Source organism: Struthio camelus, chromosome Z, assembly GCF_040807025.1.
Source record: "Struthio camelus isolate bStrCam1 chromosome Z, bStrCam1.hap1, whole genome shotgun sequence".
NCBI classification, from domain to species: domain Eukaryota; kingdom Metazoa; phylum Chordata; class Aves; order Struthioniformes; family Struthionidae; genus Struthio; species Struthio camelus.
The window spans coordinates 36684082-36708845 of NC_090982.1; the positions used below are offsets into that span (position 1 = coordinate 36684082).

The window sequence follows — 24764 nt, forward strand, 5'->3', positions numbered from 1 at the left end:
CGAGCTGGGAAGATGGGGCTCTACCCATGGTAAGACAAGCTCCTTTCAACTGGAACAGCTGAGCCACGGGCAGACATCATCTACCATTCCTGGTGTTGGGCTACAGAAGTCTGCAGCTGCAAAAAGGGAGGGGGAAATGGGAATGGGTGGCCAAAGGCAGTGGCACCTTCAACTGCTATTGCCAGTTCTGTCCCACTTGGTCTTTACCCCTGAGTGAAGTGCAGGGCATGGGGCAGGCTCAAAGTCTGAGTCTCTTCTATACAGGAGTTTTGCTGATGTGTTTGATTTGGGGTGAACTGATAAATGCATGATAGGGGTACCTCTGTCAAATTCCAGCAGAGAAAAATTACCTCTTGTTTTCACTGCGGGGCAGCACAGCAAGCTCACATCTATTCCCTTGCTTCTGCTTGACCTCCTCTAAGTCCCACAAGGAGTTTTGAATGGGATATCACCACTTACCAGACGCAGTGGAGAGAAAACCAAGATTTCAGATGAGACCTTGGAACAACCAGCAGAGCAGGACACGTGACTGTTCTTTCAGGCCACGTGCACCTGCGCTTGGGACGTTCAGGCGATCGGAATCCACCAGGATTTCCAGGATAATACATTATTTATAGAAACCCATTCTCAAGGACATCTGACTATCTTAGATTCGGTCCTTCTCCAGACTCCCAGCTGCCCACAGTCGGAGTGCCACTTTTGCTTTAATGCCACATGCTCAGCTTTATGGTGGTTCAGTCATTTAGTGGTATTCTTAACAGGAAAAGACATTCAAAATTCAGAGGAATGAACACAGAAAGTTCTTCCTCTCTTTTCCCTCCTTCTCAGGCCCATGTCTCTTGATTATGTAAAGCTTTTCAGTTAAAGATGGAAAGGGACAAAAGCAGTTGCTGATTTGAAAAAATGTTTTAATAGTTTTGTGTGATTCATTCTTGTGCTTTGCTATGTTTGTGTCTGGCAGGAACATTTATCTCCAGATGTGCTTTATCAGAAAGGATAATTGCAAACCACAGACAGCACCTACCAGCAAAGTCTTGACTAAGCAACATCAAAATTGAAAATCCTTTGTGCATTCTGTAAATTATAAATACAAAAAAGGTCTTTCGCCTAAACTGTTTTTTATGAAAGAAATGTTTATGTTTTCTACACTCTAAACTTTCCACTTAGACCACATTTATTCTGAACTCTCAGTCTTAACCCTGAAGTTTCTGAACTCCAGCTTAGGACACTACAAACTTATTATCAACATGAAAAATTACAAGTCTTTTACCCTATAAATGTTGCTCAGATCAGATCAGGTTACCAAAATGTCACTACAACCAAAGAAAGCTGCTTCCTCTTCAGTTAACCAGTATAAAGGAATCTTGCAGTCAAAGCACTGCTCAGAGGAAAAGTCCTGTCCGCTCCTGTTGAATAATTTTCTCTAGTCTTTCTGATTTTGAATTCCTACCTTAAGTGCAATTTTTCCTGCTACGAGTGAGACCATGGTGCTGTGCCCAGTAGATAATAATCCTTGCTGCCTCCTCTCCTTAATTCCCCTAACTGTAGCGCAGATATCACCCTGTTATCATGTGCCATCACCAACCCTTCGTTGACTTATACAAGTCTATACCCTCATACTTGTTTAAAGGACCCTACATCACTGTGCTCCTGCCTACATCTCTGATTCTTAACTTAAATCCTGTTTCCCTTTTTCCAAGTTTCCAGCTTGGGTATCCCATTTTGCTTTTCTTCCTCCTATTTTCATTTTTTTTCCTGGCATTTTTACATGCTCTCCTGCATCTTTTTCATATACATGACAACTACAGCATTGTCATACAATACTAAGGAAAAAAGGTAACTTGCAAGTGAGCAAACTGCAATAAGCACAAATTATCAGCAAGCTACAAACAGATATTATTAAACAGAAATGGTTAGAGGCTAGGAAAAATCTCAGAGGAAGTATTATATAAGCCTGCCCTGTTCTTAAACTTTCTTAAATTTTCTGGGCAATGAAGCAAGCTATTTGAATTCAAAGAAAAACTTAAATGACTAATTTTACTAAAAGAGAAAGCATATTTCAAGTCGTCATCCCATATTTTAATATTCTGTCTCTTTGGCTTACTACAGCAAACTGCAGCAAGAAAACAAGCAGTATAGCAAACTCTTCTCCAAATTTGAATATAAATAATTATCCCTTCTTTTGTCAATCCCCTTCTCTTAAAAAATAAAAAAAGACATTTTAAAGTTAGAATTTGAGGAAGGTTTCTTTCCGGAGAAGGAACCAAGGGGAGGCAGCCCCACTGCCGCATTTTGGGCGCTGAGAACCGGTGACGCACACAACCACACATCGTGTACTATGGAGACAGGCATGTCCTTTCACACACTCAAAAACTAAATTGCCCAAATGACCACAATGTCAACTCACAGGGCATACACCATTCACCATAAAATAATTCACTTTTTCCTTCTGAAATGGTTAGGAGTTCAGAGATCATCTGGTATTTGAGAGGTAATTGCAATGAACAAGACTTCCAAATGCTCATGGCTCTAAACAGCCATAAAAACAATGCATTAATCTTTACTAAAAAAGCCAGTCACAAGCGGGCTGTTACCATAATTGCTAGCAAGGACAAGACAAGGCCTCAGCCTCAAGCAGAAAGAGAATAAGCGAGTCAGGTATATTCAAGAAGAGAGCGCTTGATTAATTTAGAGCAGTTAAGAGCTGGCTGATGCAATGTCATGCAATGTTAATAGCTGTCTTTCAGGTCTTGCAGAGTGCAGATGAGATCCTGAAAGACTGGAAATTGCACAAATAGTTCCTATTATTTATTTAAAAGGGTAAAATGGAGTGCCAGACAATTATAGACCCATCAGCTTAACATCAATTCCTGGGAAAAACAATAGAAAAATAAGTTATTTACACTAAAACAAAGAGATGAGTAATAACCAACATAGAAGCCAACACTGAACTGGCTTACATGGATTAGAATTGAACACAAGTCAACAATCACAAGTTACTGTAAACAAGGCAAACTTCATACTGGGACATGCACCCAGTGGTCATCCTTCCCATCTACTCGGCATTAGTAAGGCCTGGAGCACTTTCTCCAGGTTTTGCGTACCACATTTTCAGATAGTATAAAAGAATATTGGATCAAACTGAAAGACTACAACTAGTGCCATGAGGATGGTCTAGAAAACGCGACCAACACACAGGGAAAAATGAATGATTTAGACCACTTAGCCAGAAGGAGAGAAAATTAAGTCCAGACTGAGAGCTGGCATTCTCCAATACATAGGTCCCCATGGAAGAAATTTTCCAGGGTGCATGATACCAGAAGTAATGCACTTAGACTGTAGCAAAGAAGATTTACTGCTAGACATCAGGAAAAAGCTTTCTAACGTTATGAATAGTGTAGCACTGGTGTAGATTGCACAAACAGGCAACAAAGTCAACACTACAGGTCTTCAAAGACGAGGTAGCCTTTAGGCAAGCTTCTATTGCATGGGATATTGCATAGACACCATCAATTCTTCTTTTTCCTAGGGTGAAACAGGACCCCTTAAGATCTTTTGCCGTCTTACAACTCTGTGAGAAAAAACAACTATTCCTCTGTCACTGCACGCTAACTGCCAAAGCTTAGGAATAAATCTTTCAACCCTAACAATTGCACTCAGCCACAGTTAGGGAAGTCACTGACTTGTCTTCCTTCCACTTACCAATAACGCTACGCCTGGAGCTGAAACTGTGCGCCGACTGAAACAGCAACGCGCAGCCTTTGCTTCTCGCTGCCGTAACCTTCGGCTCAGGTTCTAACTTTATTCCGATAATAAAAAAAAAAAAAACCCACTCAACTCCCTGACTCTCTTCAGCTTAATACCTCCTAATACTCTGTTCTTTTCTTCATAAAACTGTGCTGACCTCCTGTCAATTAGGAACCTCTGGAGCGCCCAGACAAAGGGCTCACTGTACGCTTTGATTCGGCTGCCAATCTGATTACTTTGGCCGGGGGGGAGGCCGGTTACTTGGCTTGCTGAATCAGGGCCTTTCATTGCAGCTCCGCTCTTCCAACATCTGCAGCCCCCGGCAACCAGTTGCAGAGAGGGGGCTTGGCAAACCTGGAAGGGGGCGGCGGGTGAACAGTCCACAAAAGATGCAGTTAGGAGCACAAAATCAGTACGCGGCCCTTTCCCGGCGGTGGCAGCGTGGAAGCTCCATGGCCTGCGTCACTTGACTGTCGCAGTTTCACATGAAAATAGTTGAAGGTGAGGGGGAAAAATGAGCTGCGCTTTTTGTTGCAGTTGCTCCACTCAAGACGAGTGTGCAGTCTTAAAAATGGGCATGGCCTGGCTTGCTGGCAGGAGCAAAACGTGCTATTGGCAGGGTATATAGACATCGCTACCGCAGAGACACCTGAACTATTCTAATCTAATTTTTAGCCATCCAGAAACCACCCTCAAACGAGTGTCTGCTAAATTCATCACAGTAAAAAGCTTTGACTAGGAGGCAGTTAGACGCGGGGTCAGCTTTTGTACGTCTGCTGCGTTAAAACAACAAAAAACCCACCAAAATAACATTAAACAAACATGTTTAAAGTAAGACCAACACTAACATGCAAGTAACAGAGCCTTCTGAAAGCTGGCGGAAAACGCAAACAAGAAACCATTTTACAAGAGCCAAGGTTCAGTTACATAGAAAAAATTCCCACAATTTATAAGCATTCCTTATGAAAGCACATCTCTCGTTTCATTACTGTAAACTTTCCTCCCTTTAGATTTTGGTCTATTTTACCTACTAGCTGTATGGAAATGGTTTAATTTCAGTAAGTATCAGGAAAAATGCACTATGGCAAAACATATGAACTACGTAAGGGGACAAGGGTGGAGATCTGAGGTTTAGGAGCTGTGGCAATGAAAAGGGCTTTATTATTTGTTTTGGATAGAAAAGTTTGCATTAAATTAAAATGAAATTCCAAACACACAAAATCATCTTCATTGTGAACAGTGAGAGCTCATTTGTCAAACACACCTTAACAGGGCTTCAAAACCCTGCAACTTGATAACGCTGTGTCACTTAAATTCATAAAGAGGGAATCTGCATATTGCATTAATCTATATCGGTGTGAATGTCTGTTCCCAGACTGATGCGAGATACAGTGGTTTGCCTGTGTCGCAAAACCTGTAGTCAAGTGCATGATGAAATAGCTGCTTTATGGACTTCACAAAGCTCCTGCAGGAACTTCTTCCTTTAATAAAACAATCCCTGTGAGCCTGGCATCATACCACTTAAAAACGCAGCAAAAGAAATGAGCTGGCCATCGGACAAAACTGCAGAGAAGGGACGGCTCTTGAGTTCCCCACAGAGCCGCAGTGAACCTCCAAAACCAAAAAAAAAAGGATACTGAAGATGTACAGTTTATCCTCTGACTCATCAGCCAGGCGCCTCCCCAAGTACTACAAAGTCAGCGTTAAAAGAACCAAATCAGATAAGTCATTAAAAAAGTCAAATTACCAGGGATTCATACAGAGAGTTCAGCAAATACTTTGATTTATTTGTATGCCTCATACTGTTAATGCATATTTTGCATTAACCACACAGCTGCATTTTCATTTTCTCTAATTTTTGAGCTAAGTCGTTACATACTTTAGATTCTTTCTCCTTGAAATCATATTTGTTACTTAACAATGGGAATGCAGACACATCAGTGAGACAAAACTAAAGATAAAAATTTGTTCAGAGATCACTCATTCCGTTCACGGAGGACCCCCCACATTAACAGCTATTTACATTACAGAAAAACAAGCAGCTTCTGCGGATGAGAAGATGCTCCTCTGAAGCCACCATTTTCAGCACCCGACGAGCTTCTCAAGAAGATAACCTACGGACTACAAATTATTGCACCAGTTCGCAGCCAAACTAATCTTTTCCTAAAGCTGAGATAAAATCCATCCGCTCTTGTTTCGCGACACCGAGCGGAGCTCATCAAACAGGGACCCAGCCTACACTGCGGAAGAGCCAAATCCGACTCTCAGCTCTCGGGACTTCCTGCAACGTCCTGGCCAAGTCAGCCCAGGCCAGATTGCTCCAAGTATCCGATGCCAAAAGATGCAGACAGATGTCTGCGGGGATTTTCAAAAGCGTGCGGGCACCTCAATCGCACGGCTGCAGAATACATCCCTTCATCTTTGGTACCTCCGGTGCCCGGGGGGGAAAGGTTAGTTCCCTCATGTGGTTCCCGGCGCCGCATAACGTTAAGGAGAAAAAAAAAACGGGGAGCGTTTGCGTCCGCTGGAGGAAGGGAGCGGCACGGCAGCGAGGGGCAGGGCCGAGGGGAGGCGAGGCACGGCTTTTGGATGGCTGCGATCATTTCCGCCACTTCGAGCCGATCACGCAGTCGCAGGGTTACACTGCGCTCCCGCGCGCTACGGGGAGAAACTCCACAGCCTGCTGCAGAGCACTAGCCTCGCGCCCGGTCAAGAAGGGCAGGAGATCAACACGCTATTTGGAAACACATTGAGAAATCATTGGGCCAATGAAAGTATTCTGAAGGCTTAACAAATAAGAAAGAACCCTACAGGTTTTACAGTAGAAATTACTCGAGGCTTTTTCAACCACAAACTCATTTCATCGTCATTTCTCATTTAGCAACCACGCAATCGAGCCCCCTAGCTATCGCAAACATGGCTTTTCCACACAACCGTCTCCCTGCTAAGCAGTCCAAGTCAATATGTTAAGGAGCATATAAAAAGCCTTGAAGCATGGGAAAAAAAAATACAAGTGGTTCTGGATTTCATAACAAACAGTCTTCGGTGGTTATGCATTATGTTTAAAAAAAAAAAAAAAGAAAGGGAAAGCAATTGTATATACATACCAGAGCTCTTCACCACCTCAGCCGTAAAATCACCGTTTAAACACAACCAATAGAGGCTCTGAACACACCTGCAGTAGCTCAAAGAACACCAGGCAACATGATAATTATCCGTGGCATTATTACATGATTGATTATTTTACTGCTTCTGGCTGTGAAAACAAAATAGTCTCAACCAAAAGGCTGAAAATAATCATGATTTATGAGTATAACACTCCATCAACTGGGAAAAACAACGATTTTCACAGTGCTCTTTTTTTTTCTCTCTAGTTCTCTCTGAAAAATAATTTATAATCCAAAAATACCAGCTCTGTTTGCAGCCCTAGGCTGAAATCTTTAAGACTTCAATTCAGAGAAACACTCTTAGACAGGCAGAACGCTTGAAAATATACTTATTTCCAAGCGCGCTTAAGTGCCTTCCAGTATTAGAAACAAAACAACATGAATCCACCTCAGTCTACCAGGTAATACAAAAATAGCCCAGGTCACAACTGAGTTTAGGAGAACATGAAGTAAATTTGCTACTACGTATCCGAATGGTTATTCTGACTTGGTTGACCTCAAGGGGCAGGGGAACTACAGCGAGTGTAAAAATCCTTCCTACAGTTTGTTTTATTTTCAAAGTGGAAAACACAACATCAGGTTTAGCAGATAGGGCTCTTTCTAGCCACCCTGCTCTCCTGAAAATACCAAGAGCAAATAACACATTCGCATTGACCAATATCAGAGCTTTTTTTGAATGATAAAGTACTTAGGAGGAAGCACTATCATCTCCCCCTTCCTGACACATGGGTGCAATGGAGACAAATGCATAACTGATGCTCAGACGCATGGGCTTGATACTAAATACTAATTCAGGAAACTTTGGTGCCTAAAGGAGAGCTTGGTGGCTCACCGCGATTCTGAGAAACAAAAGTTGGCAAAGGAGTCATTAAATAATACTTGTTAAATAGATGCTTAGACTCACTTCTTAAATAGAGGCTTAGACTCACTGGTTAAATAGAGCCTTAGACTCTTAGCTTCAGTTAGCACCACAATTTCTGAAAATCTTAGGTAGATAGAAAAGTACATTTCTGGCTCTCTAGAGCATTACCCTTTTGGGATTTGTCTCCACTAAGTCATAGTAGAACATGCTTTTACAAAGTTATGCTGCATGTAACACTGAATACGGTATTCAAAGAGCAGCAGCTGCTCTTCAGTCAACATTATTTCAGCTACAGGTTTTGCTCATGACCAGTTGGCATAAAGTTAAACACAACGGTTTCATTTCTTGGACACAGCAAAATTATTTTTAATACACAGAAAAAGAAAGTATCCCAGCTGCTAGATCAGCCTCTTAAAATCCTTAATTTTCTAGTGAAAGCCCTCTTTATACCTAGTAATTATTTATGGCCTATGTGCTCAAAAAAAAAAAAAAGAGGAATTTCTCTCCACCTCCTACTAACAGTTCAACTTGCGCTGATGGCCAAGGAGCAAGTATAGAGGGGGTCGGTCTGCGTCCGAGCACGGCACACGGGATCACTGTGAGTGCTTGCTCAGCCATCAACAACCTAAACGTTGTCACGTGTGTGCGCGTGTGCATGTGTAGAAAAGGGGGGGGAATGAAGACAAGGAGGGATTCCAGGATTTATAGGAAATAAAGAGCTGGTCTACATTTTAATGCTTGAAGAGCACAATCCAGTTATTTTAATTACAATTTTAAAAGAAGATTGATTGATTTGTTTTACTATTTCTTTCCAGACTTTCATGGAGTGGAATTATTCATTTATACTCTCCACTTTAGAGCATCTAAAACACGAAATACTTCTGCTAACATGCTGCTCACCTGGTCTAGATGGGACCTAGATCTTTTTTCTCTATTGCAGAATCTGTTTGACTGTAACTGAGTGCATAAAGTAGAAGAGGCTGCCTACCTTAAAAGAAACTCCCATTTCTCCTTCTCCTGTTATTGAAACTACCTTAACTGGTGCAGGAGAAAAAAAAAAATTAGCTCCACTGCCTAAATTGACCTCTTTGACGTAGTTGTTCTTCTTTATTTATTTTTAATTAACAGAGCCAAGCAACACTTCCCTGCATGAGAAGAGATGGCATATCAGATGTTTGCTCTTTCCTTAAAAATAGTAATTAAAAAGGAGGAGAGCCCCAAGGCACAAAACAGAATGGCCAGGGTGCTTCCAAAAGTAAATCCACGCAGCCTCTGGCGGGTGGATAGCATAGCAGCTAAGCGCAAACCCGGACACCGTCCCACTGACACTAGCCCAACGTGGTCATTTTGAAGGCCACAAAGACACACAGGAGCGCCCAGCACAGCAGCAGCACCCAGCACAGCCGTGGCACCCACCAGCGGGCAGCTCCAAAGCACCTGGTGCTTGGCACCAAACTGCTGCATTTTCCCCCAGGCCAGCCAGGGACGTCCTGAGCTCCCAATATCTTTTGTTATCATCCAGCTTAACAATTGTAACTGGTGCTAATCGCCATAATCACTTTACTATGAGTTAGCTCCAACAGCAGCGCTTCAGGCCACGGCCGCTCTGCCATTTTAACAAATCCTAGACACCACGGTCATGCAAAATGCAGAACGTCATTTTAAAACTAGCGTTCTCCCACTGGAAAGCTCTGAATCTTGCGTGTGTAAAACTCCTGTTTTACAAACTTACAGCTTTCCTACTTACTTGTCGTGACTGGTAGGGCTACCATCGTTTCTGGATGATCACATGGGTCAGTTCTGCTGCTGCACCATGAAAATGGGACTATAAAACGTCTCTCTCCGTGACATCTAAGCTAGGAACAGCACAGCCTACTTTTAGATACCAGGGTCAACACATGGAGCTGAGCCACCACCTACACTCTTACCCATATATTGAACAAATCTTGTTTGAAAGTCGCAGACGAACATAGTTGAGATTTCCGAGGCACGTCCTCAAAAAAAGCCCCACGCCTCAAGTGAGAGCCTCTTATTTTTAACAAGGGCAACAAAAAAGCTCTCGCCTGTGAATAAACTGTTCCAGGTGTCATCGTGTACAGGAGTGGAACAAGCTGCGGGCAACCACCGATATTTACTGCTGGAAAATTGATTGGTTCCACTCCTAAAGCAGGGAGGACACCAAAGCTGACGGCTCCTCCAAGCAACTGCTGAGCACGCTGCCCATTACTCCTCACGCTTCTGACTTGGAACGCGCTTCCCTCAGCTTTGGCACTGGCGAGAGACCGTGTTTTAGGGAAGAAGAATATTCCTCCTTACAGTGAGAATTCAGATTAGGAAAAAATATGTATTCTATTTTAAGGCATTTCATTACAATTGAAGGTTTCAAAATATACAGAGCAGGTACTCTGCACAGATCCAAATGTTACTTTTGTACTTGATACGTTCCCTTGCAACCACTGTTTACTTAATCAAAATGGACAGCTGTGGTTTTCATTATCCTTAAGCAAATATTTGCACAGGTATTACTTTCTTGTGTTATACATTACCATCAAATTTTGCAAGCAAAAGCCAACCATGACAATCTAAACGTCCTCACACGTGAACTTTTTGTAACAAGCATGAGCAATTGCCAAATAAATTGTTCCAAGTGTATAAGCAGTTGCCTTCCTTCACGTTACCTGTGGACGACTGGAAAACGGCATTAGCTCCAAAGCAAAGCAACAGACTGCTAACTCTATAAGCGGGAAAGCACGCAGAATCAGAGACACGTCTTTACATGCAGCCAGTACAGCAGCCATTATAACAGGGAATAACATTAATGGACCATTTTAAGAACCTGTAGGCCGTGCCAAGACTTCTGTTGGTGACGAAGCTTCAGCACAGCAGCCCTTTTGCGTGATGTACATAGGCACAGCGCACACATTGTTGGCACCTATTGTGCCAAGGAAAGACCTACTAAGCTTCACAGGCTACGTTTTAACTGCAAATGCTCCTACTTAGCCTAAACTACTACTAATATCCATCTAGCAGAGACGTTTAGCTAGCTACAGTGCCTTCTTGGGAAACAGATGTCAGAAAACGAGATAACTGGTTTTCCGGGCATTAAAAAGTACAACCGCATCTTTCCATCCTTGTGATCACGTATAACCAGGCCACTTTGTGCTATCTAAGTCCACCTAGGTCTGGCAGGCACCGAGTCCGTCACGTAGTTATCGGCACTGGCTGCGACCGGCAGCATTTGGCAGAGCGGCTGAATCAGTGAGGGAACCACCAGAATCGGACGTGACGGCGGCCCAGGCTTGGCACACGCGGAGCCGGGGCTCAGTCGAGATCAAAAGGAGCTGAGTCTTTGCAGGGAGAGCAGCATGCCCTGGCAAGTGGTGCCACAGAGGGAAACTCATGACAGCGTGAGACAGTCAGCTGGCGAGATGACTTCAAAGCAGAGTGCATTTCTTCTCCCACATCTGACCATTTTGCTGCTGGTACTAGCCAACATTAATACGAAGCCAGCATCAAAAACATAGGCTTCCTGTTATGAAATATGCCTGGTCACACTTCAGCTCAACCTGCCACGGCTTCACAGAGCTAGAAATAGTCATTTGATGATTGCTTGGGGGCTCAGCCTTACTTCTAGTAAAAAAAAAAATTTGCATCGCAGAAGACTACCGTAAAAATTAGCAACCGCTAGGTATTCTTGCTAGCGTTCACAGAGATGCCGTCAATAATGTGGTCAGAGGGGACCCATCATGGCATAGATGACAAGGAAGGTTTATTATGTTAGCCAGCAGTTTTGTAACTGTGGAAACAGAAATTTTTTTCTCTAGTTCTATTAGGCATGAATTTCTCAGCAATTATCTTTAAAAAAAACGCCTTTTATTTCCAACATTTGCTTCTGTGAGCACCCAGCTGTTTCCTTCTCACTCTTTGGGTATATATGAGAATTTTTACATTTTCCTGTAACAATATTCAACTAGAGCCAATTTTTAAAATCCTTCTATTCAGAGAGGAACAGAGAGTGCCTGCATTAGGTCACTGATACTGTGGTACTAAGGTCGGAAAGTTCATTTTCCTGGTATGTTACCTGCATCCTTTGGGAAAATACTTGGGAAATTCTATTCTAAGCATCAAGCAACATGGTAACCATAACCTAACACATCAGCGGCCTAACAGACAGTTAAAGAAACGCACCTTCGAAAAGACCGGAGTGCCTATTTGTAGGCCCTGCACTTTCTATCACTAGATATCAAATTAAGAATGCACCAGGGAAAAGCTTCTCTGGACCTTCCGCTATGCGCTGCCTCTTAGATTTTCTACAAGGCAGCTAACATGAAAGAGACTCAGTGATTTACAGTCCAGCACTATGAACGTAGATAAGATCTGGTCGAAGATCTAACACAAAACAAAGAAGTCTGTATTACTCTTGGAATGGCTTCTCAAATATTTAAAACTACTATGACCCAGAAAGCCAGCACATGGATATATTGCCCTCAACCTTGTCAGTCTTTGCTAGTGTGTTCTTCTCTGCTCTGTCTCTGTATTGTGTTTTGTATATATTAATCTGAAATTCCTAACTTCACTGGCTTGATAAAGTAAGCACTGGATGTATAATAGCTTATTAAGTGCTCTGCTCAATTACCTGTCTGTCCATTAGTATCTTCTGGCTATGCAGCATGTCTGAGACGTCATTTTTTGCTAGTAGGAGTTGTCAGAAGAAAAATATCAGTAGAAGAACCTATTATGGTAACTACTAAGATAATGAAAGTCACATTTGAAACATATTTTTAAAGTATTTAATTTCAGTCGGTCTGTTCTTAAAATGAAAATATATTATTTGCATTTTCTCCTGTGCAACTCAATCTCTCTTACTTAGGAAAACATGGCAGTAAATGATGTTATTCTTCAAAAAAAGAAAATATTCTGTATGCTATCTTGCAGGAAATATGTGAAATATATTCTGTATTCTGTACTGCAGGAAAACCCTAGTTATAATGAAAGGTAAATGAACTCCATTTTCTCCTTATGCTTGGCTCACTGACGTAACACAAGCCAAACTTGGTAACAGAGGGAAGCAGTGGTAAACTGGAACACACGAACATGACATACCAATTTGAAGAAAATAAATGAACAGAACCAAAATTAATTTGTGTATAGAGGAAACAAAACCAGCTGTACTTCATTTATGTATTCTTTTCTCTTTTTTTTCCTCTTCCACACAAAAATAACTACACAAAAATTCAAGCTCTCGCCCCTCAAACCTGAAAAAAGATCTAAATCTCACAACTGATGCATAACAGAGGTCTGAAGTACCTGGCACTGCAATTCTTGCATGCTCAAAACTACTAGTAGTAGTCTGAGAACAATAACAGATTGAGTCCTTAATTGGCATAAATCCCCTTCCCGGAAAAGGTCTACAAAATGGCAAAAGTAAAATGAAATAATAATGACAAAGCAGGAGATTCATAGACTGCAAAAGCCAGCTTTGAGAAATACCTATCCTCACCACAGCACAGCAACTCAACCTTTAGCGATCACAGAAGGATTGAATTCCCTTATCATAATCCAGCTCTACCTTTCTACCAATTACTTTTCATGGCACAAAGGCCACAACAGACTTTCAGTCACTGGGCTTGGCAGGACTTTATGAAATTACTCCATAAACAAAAGAGGCAACATATACACTGTATTATGTTACTGTAGCAAGGCTTTTAAGCAGATTTCAAGTGACCTTATTGGCCTGAGTCATAAAACGGTAATTCTTAGTGGACTCATAATTTATGTGAAAATTTAACTTGTGCAATAGTCCATTGCTGCTTTAGTTAGCACACCATGCTAGATCACATTCTGATTTATTGCATTCTGATGTCCATACTTTTATTTTCAGAAAGAGATTTCATACAGTGCTTTCAATAGATCTGCAGTGTGAGGATAACAAGCAAATCAATAACCAGATGTATTTTGCCTATGAAATAAAGAAACTAACACTCAACACCAGCATCAGGGTGCTACCGTATCAGCTATAATTAGTCTACCAGTTAGGTTAATATAAGACCTAGTTATGTCAGATCACTACAAAAGTGTGCCTAATCAGGTATATCGACCAAAAATTTTTGTCGCAGGTCTGGGTCCAAGGATGATTCAATTTCTGTGGCTTTCCCACGTTCCAGTTATTGAACATTCAGGAGAAACTCTTTAGGTGCAGTAAAGCCAAAGAGAGTACCAGAAAATACGGCGAAGCCTGTCATATAGGTTGAAAGTCCCCTTCACTAAATTTCTAACCAAGGTTAGGCAAGAGCAAGAACTGTGGGAGAACAACCACAGGTTGGCAAACAGCAGCGGGATCGAAGGCTATGGTTACTACTCATCCCATTTCAGTCAATTAGTGTATAAATACAGCTGACCAAAATTAAGACTTGCTCAGAGAATGTCTGCAGAGTAAGCTGTAATTCAATACTAATAAGAATGGAATTATTCAATTCAGCATTATTTCAGTCTTTTTAGTAGCATTAGAATTAAATGCTGCAATTTGCCAACTACACTCAGATGTTTTAATTATGGGAAACCTTTTAAAGGCTAAAACATTGTGCATAACTGAGAAATGAAGAAGATTACAGAGCTCAGGCACAGAAACAAAGAAGCTTGTGTCAAAAACTTATGCGTTAACTCTTTGGTCTACACTGTGTCAGGGGCCTACAGAAGTAAGTCTTTAAGATGGAAGATGAAAGTCCAGCCTTAGTTGTTCAAGTGAGAAGCACTTTGTACTGTAAAGTAGTTCAAAAAATTCATATCCACCTAGCAAAACATTCAAAATAAGACAACTTCAGAAAAGCACTTGTATTTATATTCTTTCATACACTGTATGCTGGATGTCACTAAGATGTAATCGTTTACAAATAGCACGTCCCGAGCATTTGAAAACGTGCCTTTTGATATTAAGCTAGCATAAAGCATTTGCTACAGTTAAGAGAGGGTTTAATCTTTTTCGTTACAAACTTTTGTCTTTTCTTCGTGGGGAGCAGAACGGAGGCGTTAACCAGAGTATATCCATTCACCCCAGGCTGAAGCTTGTCAGGACAATCTGGTGCAGTAATTCTTGCCTCTGTCATTCTTTCACCTCTTTTTTTTTTTTTAAAGTCTTGATTTCAATCCAGATAACAAAAATGCTTTAGCTCCTGTTTGTGCCTCTGGCCCCCTAGCTACAGCTGAGGTCATTGTGTTGTCCCAAAGACTCCCAACAATTGGACGTTATTCCGCACAGAAATGATTAAGAAATCCGAATAGCCAAAACACTGTAGGCACACCCGTCTTAGGTAACGTTTCCGAGCAAAGCCTGGGAGCGCACGAGCCAGGCAGGACAAGGGGAAAAACAGCCGTCACAATTCGAGCCCCGAGCACGGGCTGAAGCCCAACAGCGACGGGCAGACAGCCTGGTGTGGGCGGCCCCCACCGCCTTCCTGCGCCAGCCGCCCCGGAGCCGCAGCGGCGGGAGGGGGGAACCGCTCGGCCCCCTCCACCCCTAGCTATGCTTCCCCTATAGACCGTCCAGAAAGCCTCTAAGGGGAAGATGTAAAAGGGGGGCGGGGGCGGGGAGGAACCCTATTAGCCAATTTTTTCCTCTTCTGTGCATGCCGCAAGTCTTGCATCTCTTGGGTACGGATTATCGAAGGGGACAGCAACACTGCATCCTCATTCAAGGCACCTCTGGAGTTGCTACTCGGCATCCCAGAAGTACTTGCTAAATCCCTGATACCGCCTGAATCATTACTAGGAGCTTCTTATTTCCATTTACCCGCTTAGTTGTCTTTTTCTAGGGGGTTGAATGCCCGAGTGAAAGCCCCTGTCCCTGCAAACTTGAGCGGAGAGTCTGTTCAGAAACAGCAGAGTTGCTTGGAGTGAAGAACATTACTGTCGCATTAAAATAAACAGAAGTGAAGCTTCAGCAGGCTGATCAAAATAGGCCGTTTAACAAAAAGTTAGCACATCTACGGAGGAAAAAAAAAAAAATCCTGTGAACTAATGGAGATCCTCACTGTTAGCGTTTCAAATCACGCAGCTAAGACCAGCACCATGCCTTAACTCTGCATCTCCCCTCGCTAACGTAGTACCGCATGGGCCGTTTATGATTACTTGTGTGGTCATCATCTCAGACTAACTGACAGTATAGACTACGGTGTTTCTGTAAATATTCTGGACAAGAGCCATAAAGTATGAACCATTCTCTGTTTATATAAAAAATTCCCTGAACCAAGGACACATTTCACCTTGGCGCACTCACAAGGCGCTCTCGCTCCCTCCCTCTCTCCCCCAAAGGAAAGTTCTTAACTTTCCCCATGTTTTCACTTTAACGAGCTCAGCCAACAGGCTTGCACTAACCCTGGTAAAAATATTTAAATGTGTGTGCTTAAAGTCAGGTCTTAAAAAGTTAAGTGCTCAGCAGAAATGGACTCAGTCGCTGAGGTGCTGGTTAAGCCATTTTCCGCGGGGGTCCGCTGGAGTTACAGGTGCGTGGTTGCTTTAGGATGGTGCCGAGCCACTTCCATTTAGGTCCTCAAACATGGGGATTTAAAGACTCGGATTTGAAAATCTTATGTCTCTTCAACTGGCTAAGCGTAAGAATGAACGTTTTTAGATTAAGCTCCAATTACAAACGCGCTTCTGACTTGACCAGCTTTTAATATTCAATTAACTTTAAAGCTTAACATGTGAAGCAATACATCTTAACGAATAATGGTTGCTTTCCTACTTCTCTGCTTTGTTAGTTTTACCCAGAGAAAAGATGTTTATGACCGGACTTCTCTAAAATGTTGACTCATCGCTCATAATGTAGGACAGCACTATGCTCTGTTTACAGCACTGCACAGCTTAATGCATTTTGTGGAATTTTTTCTGCCAGATGTTGCCCTATTCAAAATTTGTACACAGCGAAAGACTGCCTTTTGGCAAAATGACAAAATAGACATACATTAAATGTCGGCTTTCTCGAGTTTACATCACTCACACCCCTCAGTCTACAAGGACCTACAAATTACAGCTGTCGAAGTTTTTGCATAACCTAAACTTTCAGCTCTAGAGAACTCTTACTTGTCTGCATTTATTTATATTCTTGGTAATGGAGTGGTTCATTATTTATACTAGCTGTTTAAACAGTAACAGGGTTGTTTTAGGAATTGCACATTTGTGCAGAGATAGGCTGTGTATTTTACGTATTTGAAGAAAATCAAGTTTCAGCAACCATAATAAGTTGACTCAAATTTTCACAGTCATAATAGTACAGCATTTTTCTCTAAAATGTTTTGCAATGGTTTTAGCAAGCAAACTATGTGGATTAAGTTATTTCTCACCTCTATTAGTCATGTTGCTTCACTGTTAAATCTTAACATTGTTAAACCTATAAGACGACATTGCTACATTTTCAAGTCTGCGTTCATTTTGAAAAAGGTGTAGCTTTGCCCAGGTGTAAAAAGCAGCTCCGGAGAAACGCGTTAGGGAAGAGTTATTACCTACCCCCTAAACAATCCCCTACCTGAACTTAAAACCAAGGCTGGCGTTCTGCAAGCGCTCACAAATAGAAGTGGCTGAACCTTTTCAAACTGGGAGCACTGGGAACGCGGCGAATCGCCCGAGTCCCCGACTCACTGAGTCCACAGAAGTAGCTGGAACTTGCGCGTCTTTTCATCTCTAGCCTTTTGAGCGCGCGCTTCCTGTCGAGGCTGACAGCGTTAACAGAATCGATCGTGCTTTGCAGGTAAGTGGAAGCCAGGGCTTTGTACGAGCAACACGTAGTCCATATTATGCTGCAAAGAGAGCGTTAACGTACGTGGGTATACACTGTATGTGCCTGCATAGGCACATACACTAAATTTTAATTCGGATGCTCTCCTCCCTCCAGTTCCCTTCTCCCAACATCTTTTAGGAATTTATCTCTTAAGAGAAACCCCAAAATGTAGGAATGTAAGTGATTTCTTGAAAGCTTATTCAAAAAGCTGATAAAACAACAATTTGCATCTCACGTCTCAGACTTCAAAAGCCTCTTAAGAAAGAAGTCAGGGATTTCACACGAAAACACCGGTAGTGACCACGTACCCGGCACAAAGGTGAGTGTTTATGACCTCAGAGAGATGGGATTTCCATTTCCTTTAATGAGCCACGACATCAGAACAGCACTCTTAACGCCCGCTTACACAGGAGCAGCCCCTGGGACAATACATCTGCTGCTGCGGAAGCGAAGGAAAGGAGGTGTGGAGGAAGGGGGGAAGCAGGCAACGCGGAGGAAGACTTGCACAACCAGAACAAGACAAGGACGATACCTGCAATCTGGTTAATCTTTTTCAGGACACTTTGCACCAGAAAAATACAGGAAGCACACACAACCATGAAGCAAACGATATCTAGTATTCTGGGTAACAGAAGGTGCGGGGTTTTTCTTGTTTTTTTTTTTTTTAATCCCTTCTGTCATTCACTGTTTCTTCATTAAGTAAACGGACACATCTCAGACTTACAACATATGTGGCCCACAAAGCTAAAATCCTGCCTTACCACGTTTGAGAGGAAGACTGCTGTTTGGCCCAAGGCACTCACAACCTGCAGGTCTTCTGACTGCCAGCTGGTGAGCCAGGAAGGGTGGATGTGGACCTCTTGTGCCGGATCAGCTATGCCCTTGCCGAGCCACACGTGCCACAACTTTGCTCTGGCGAACCCAATCAAATGCAAAAGAAAAATAGGAGGACTTCCATATCGAGAGGAATTAAAAGAAAGGCAGGAGGGTGAAGGGGAGGCAGGGGACCTGAGGAGGTTTGGAGAGGTCTTCAGAAGGGAAGGAGGAGCCAAGGGATAGGGAGGGAGTGCATGATGCTGTAGGAGAAAAACACAGACATAGAGGTATGGGCACAGAGGGAGGCAATAGGGGATGCTTGGGTGCTGGAGGGGGCAGATTGGGGGTGTTAGGATGCAAAGGTCCCCCTGCAGAGGCAGCCGCAAGCAAGCTGGTGAATGAAGTGCTCAGCTAAGTATCTACTCAGTTGATTAATTTAAGCCTGGTCTATCTCCTTCAATCACATCACCTAAGCATCCAGTTTTGGCTTGTGCAGCCTGAACTACTCTAACCTCACTCTCACGGATCAGAGAAGGGAAGGTTAAAGGAACACAAGACTCTTGGAAAGGTCTTTAGAAGATTTAAGAAAAAAAGTTAGAGTGGAATAATCTGTGACATTTGAAATAAAGTTTGGTGGTTCCAACCTGAAAGCATTTGATCGATACGATATACATCATCAAGTACACAACCACTTTGCTCAAGGACATTTCCTAATTTGAAGTGCTGCTTTGCTTTACTTTTCTACCGCAGGTTGAAAAGACTGATTCTGCATGAGCAATTGCAATAGATTTATTTTTAGAAGAAAACATTAATAGCTTAATTTACAGCCAGGAATGACAGATATTTGGGTAAAATACTTGTTAACTACAAGAATAATTAAACATTAGATGGATAATCCCTTTCTGGAGATGTTAAATTTATCAATTAATAACCAGAAAAGGTGGTAAGCTGCAACTCATCTTTTGTTGAAGTGGTTAGCCAGGCTAAGCTATTTCAAAAAACCACAGGTTTTGAACGAGCAGCTTGCCATCTAGTTTTGTAAAGTCATTCAAATTCCTGCTAGTAACGTGAGGAAACATGAGCGTATCTAAAGCATCCCTCAGTTCCTGATTAGGAGGGTAAACGGACAGCAAGAGGACCCCGAAACAGAGAAAGGAAAAAGTGGAAATGGTTTATACCTGATCTCTTTGCCTTTGTCATAAGCAAATGGAATCTGTACATACAACAATTTATGTTCTAGTCAAAAAGAGTGCCTAGGTATTTGTGCCAGCATGAAACAGAAATAACCCACAAGTTTAAAACACCTATGGCAACTCAACTGCTCCACACTCAGAATAACGGAGCTTCTCCTGCTATGGAAAATGAAAGAATAACTCTGGATAAAACAGCCATACCAGTAGCCCACAAACGTTCATCTTCTTGCTTATACTACACAACTAAAGAAAATAAGTGCCAGCAGAGAGCAAGCAGAGCCAAGAGGTTTTTAAGGAAGCAAGTATTTCAAACGCCAGATTCTTAGCAGCCTATGCTTACTGCCTAGCAAGAGTTGTGTGACTGATGTAAGAAATAGGATATTAAATACAGGCATTTATTCTTCTCTTTAAATCGACCACTCCAGATCTCCAATATTACACATGCTAGTGTGTATGTGAAAAAGTACTACAGTCCCTCATCACTCATTATAATAACCATATAGTCCAGAACGTTATTTTCTTTTGAAGAACAGCTTTATAATAAGCAAGTAGTACGTTTTATCCTGGTAGCAACACGCCTCAAAGCATTTTCTATCATTAATAAGGTTTGTCATTTTACAAAAATATACTAAGGCTATTTGTATTCTACACAAAGCTAGAAGGTAGGACTTGAAACAGAACACTCAACGTTTAAGGTAAAATATGTACATTTCAATTCAGAATGAGGCACTAAATCAGCCAAAACTTGCTTCTGACAGACTAGTGATGAATTATAGGATTTTCAGTAATCCTCCAATAAACAAAGTGAACACTGTTCTGCATGCAGGAACTGCTGGTTAAATCACACACAACATAGATCTGGTATTCTTGCTGGAAAATATGACATTACCTTGATTGTCAGGCAGCCTTCTAGAAACACTCAATTTTCCAGCTCGCCTCTATACAAACACACAGTTTAAAAGAAAAATTATGTGATAGAAGTCATAAACATACAAAAACTCTACCTAGCAATGCAGACCTTAAAAGTTTTCTATGCTCCGGATCAAGGGAGAAAAACGCTTTCAAAAATACACTGTGAAAGAAGGAAGAAGGATTACACGAAGCTGGAATTACTTTGCAGAACAAAACGAAGCCTGCCATCCCTCGCTTAACAGGCTGTAAAGATGCCTAACGTTAAAGTCAGTTTGTCACCAGTGAGAGGCACAATTCTGCACTACAGCATCTGCCTCGCGGCCGGGGGCTTCCCTTGCGTTTGGCCACGAAACAACAACACCTGCGCTGCCTGACAGGGCAGAAATCTTCTATTTGGGCGCACGCCCTAGATCACGTATTCATCGAACAGACAGGTCAGCTTCAGATCAGGTTGTGGGGCAAAAATGCAGCGTGTGTACAGCTCCGGGCAGAGTGAAAAAATCCGACAAGGCAGACATTGGTCGCAGGGTAGTTCGAACTCAAGCTCCTATTTTAACACTTGGACAAAAAATTAATGTGTATAAAAGGTCGGTCAACACAATGAAAACACATCACCCCCCTGCCAACTGTCTGCTTTTCAAGCGGCACGCAAAACTGTTCAGTGAAATGGGAAAAATGTATCTGTACTTTCTATCAAATTTGCTTTCCTCAGATAGCCATGCTTCCAGATCTCTGCATGGATCTGCGCAGGGTGGATAAAAGTGGGAGAACTTAAAAAATAACTAGCTTCTGGATCTTGGTTTATTTAGAGATGCTTTCTTTTAAAACAATCCATTTACAATTAAATACGAAATTATGACATCCTGTGAAATAATCTAGTAAGCAGCTAATTCAAACCACAAAAATATTCAGTAGTATTTGAAGTGTTAAAGAAAAGCCAGATCTCTGAAAATGCAGAAGCCAAAGACAAAGCAGCTGGAGCCAGAATACGCTGAAACGCTAAACCAGTTTTTGACAGGAGCAGACTATTCCGCAGGTGCATAGAGAATATTTGCTTCATTTCAAATTTCAACTACTTCATTCAAAGCTGAAAAACCAACTGGGATTTTAAAAGGCAGGAAACCTTATTTTCCTCTTACAACCCATGAATAAAAATGAGGTGAGAGGCTGAGATCCAGTTTTAAAATCCTGAAGCCCATGGTAAAGAGAAACAATCAGTTCAATTCACTACTACAGATAATATTGTATTTACTAAGTTAGTATGTTTCAAATTAAAAACATACTTTCAGAAAGTTATTTCCTCTTCCATATGCATGTTAAAGATAGATTTTGTTTTACTATGGCTGTTGTGCCCAAACAGCATAAACCAGAGGTAATAAATGGTCCACCTTTTAGGCTAACACTTTTTAAATTTTGTGCTAAATGAGAAAAATGGATCAATGTGTGTTAAGCTACACTACTGCCAAAGTGCATTGCCCCAGTTTGCAAAAAGAGATACCAGTAATGTACTGAGGCAACTTCAGTGTTTTAATTATTATCTAAGAAAACCAATCTTTCCCTAAGGAGAAAAAAAATGAACAGAAGAAAACCAAAGGTTTTCCCATTTTCTAGGTTAAGTTACAGTTAAAGGCACTTACATTACTTTAAATTCAGCTGCCGTGATCATCTTTGCCTACAACCTGGAGGAAAGACTAGCCAGTTGCAATCCTTGGAAACAGCCTAGCCCCTCTGCTAAAAGCGTTTCAGGTTTCTTGCTTTGCATAGCAGTAGGAGGAAGTCCTGAGGCAGAGCAGTGATTGCTTCTGTTGGGAAGAGAGTACAACGTTTCATTTTCTTCATTTGATAAAATCAAAGTGCTAGATATAAGAGATCTAAAAAGCTGACAGCGGGAATTGCTAGTTTACCTCTCCACTCCCCATTATCTGGAAAAAAAAATTAAAAAGGGCTTCGTTCTGTTTTGAAACAAATTTCTTCCCCTCCTGGTGCCATGGAAGCAATATTTGCCCTCCACCTTTAAATAGCGGAGCATTTTGTCTCTATGAGAAAGGATGGAGGAAATGCCAAAAAAATCAAAATGTATCAGCAAAAAGGACGAGGGAGGCAGTAATCTACCTCATCTGAGGCCACAGAATGTCTTTTTTTTTTTTTTTTTTAAAGTCTTAGGGCTGGGAGCCTAATCACCCCTTTGATATATATCAACACTTCCATAATTACTGAAATTGTACAGTGAAAAGACTGTCAAGTTTTTGAAGGGCAGGCATAATTAAGCCATTTGATGCTATGAACTTATCTACAGTTTCCTGCCAGAGGGGAATGAGCAGGTAGTTGAAAGGGCCCATTTAGACTACAAGGAGGTGTTTTCTGCAGTAGCCGAGTTGCACAAATGAAGTCAGACCAACTCAAACCACTGGTCTAGCCTTAGCATCCGGTATAGCTAACACTCCAGATTCAAAGAATTTGATATTAAACAACACTAATAAATGTATTAAGGATACCTTTGTGGAAAGCAAAGAAGTAAATCAATGTTATCTATATTTCACCATCTGAATACCCAGGCAACCACCACAACCACCACAGGCAGAACTAGCTTTGTCAGCTTTGTAATTACTAAAAAACTTGCAACACTGGCTCAGATAACTTGATGTGTCCCTGATTCCAGTCCAAAGGCCTGGACTGGTTTCAACCAGGCAGTGCCATCATTTAAGCAGAAATATAAATTCTTTAACAATGGAAAAGGCAGACTGTGATACAACTTAGTCATTCTCAAATAAAAACACAGCACTACTGTGGGTTTTTTTCCCCATTACATTATAAACTTAATCAAGTTTCTCTTTTCTAAGATTGCTTTCCTAGCTTATTCTGCTTGATATTGAATTCTAATCTATTTTCCTGTTGCAATGCTCACTGGCATATATTTCATAAGAAGTTTTGTTGACACTTTTGATCTGACCACTGCATAGAGCATGTGATATTACACAATTCATTTAAAGTCTCATCAGCTCCACCAAACACCTTCAAAATCTTTTTTAATATAAAGTTTTCATTACCATTCAAGTGAAGAAAATGTATTCAGACAGCTTATCTGATAATGCAGAAAACAAAGGATCAGGTTTTATATAGCAGATACCTGAATACATGCCCACCACTAGCTTCGGCAGCGCATGGTCTCCCTGCAGACATTCTGGTTGTCAGCGGGCAGTCACCTCTGTGGCCCACCTACTTGCTCGCAGGATTAGCAAAAGAGGAAATCCAAGGCACAGCTGGCTATATGAAGACCATGCAGTACCACAGCAAGAACCCTCTCCTTTTAATCAGTATTTCAGCTTTTCAAGCCATTCCCTCCCAGCAATACTATGTGACCCTAGCACGCACTGCATGCAGCCCTGGCCATTCCCAGGAGGAGGCATTTTGCAAGATGTCCCACATTAACCTCCACAATAGCAGGATATCGGTCATGGGTAGAACTTTTATTTGGGACATGGGATGAAAGAATGGAAGAACATGGCACAGATCTGAGCGCTGCTCCCTGCGGAGTCTGGCTGCTCGCCTGCCCCCATCGAGCCAGTCTTCCCCTCAGCCCCATCCTTCCCTTTGTGTTCCTGTACATGGACTGGATGGTCTACGCTTTGGCCCTCTGTGGGCTCAAGGCTCACCAGATGGAGAATCTAGCTACGAAGAGGAAACTGGCCATTATGTGCCAAGGCTGGCCCTGCAGTGATCCAGATAGGTCACAGGAGAAGATCATCATCTCCAAGGGACCTCCTCTCCCTCTGCAGTGAGGTTCTGCTCTGGACACTCCCATGACTAGGCCAGTTAACAAAATCTCCTATATGTGACAGAGGCACGTGAATATATGAGATCTGTGCTAACACAGAACCCAGTGCAAAGGTCCCCTCAAGTTTATGTTCAGCATGTTGAAGATCAACGCAGATACCCTAAAACGTGTTCTTGGCAATCACATCTTCCTATCTTAGGCTCTTGCAGAGACCAGCAGCTACTCTGATACAGGATACTAGAGCATCGACTGCCCCTAGGCAGCCAGAGCTATGTCTGAAGACGTAGGTAGGTGAGATGATGGCACAATTTTAAATTGCTTTAGTTTGCTTAAATTGCCACGATTAAACTGGTACGTGTGTTCTTGCCTGCTGTTGGTTTATCACTGCTCCCATTGCTTCTGCCAATTTGTATGCCGCAAAGCACCGGTTCTGCTCATCTCAAGGCCATCGCTTATAATGGCTCTGCCTAACCCCATTTGTGCCACCACAGGGTTGCACCTTGATTACTCCTACCTCCGT

At 42.0% G+C, this 24764-nt stretch overlaps 1 protein-coding gene across 5 annotated transcripts in view; it reads right to left on the reverse strand.

Moving 5' to 3' along the window:
* Positions 1-24764, reverse strand: part of LOC104150279 (tyrosine-protein kinase transmembrane receptor ROR2) — a 151910-nt gene that overhangs the window by 48964 nt on the left and 78182 nt on the right. Inside the window, exon 1 of one of the 5 annotated variants that reach the window (XM_068928302.1) lies at positions 18310-18445. The exons of the other annotated variants lie outside the window; for them this stretch is intronic. The gene's annotated coding sequence lies outside the window, so the exon portion shown is untranslated. Of the gene's footprint in view, positions 1-18309; positions 18446-24764 lie in introns of those variants that run through there. 5 annotated transcript variants of the gene reach the window in all.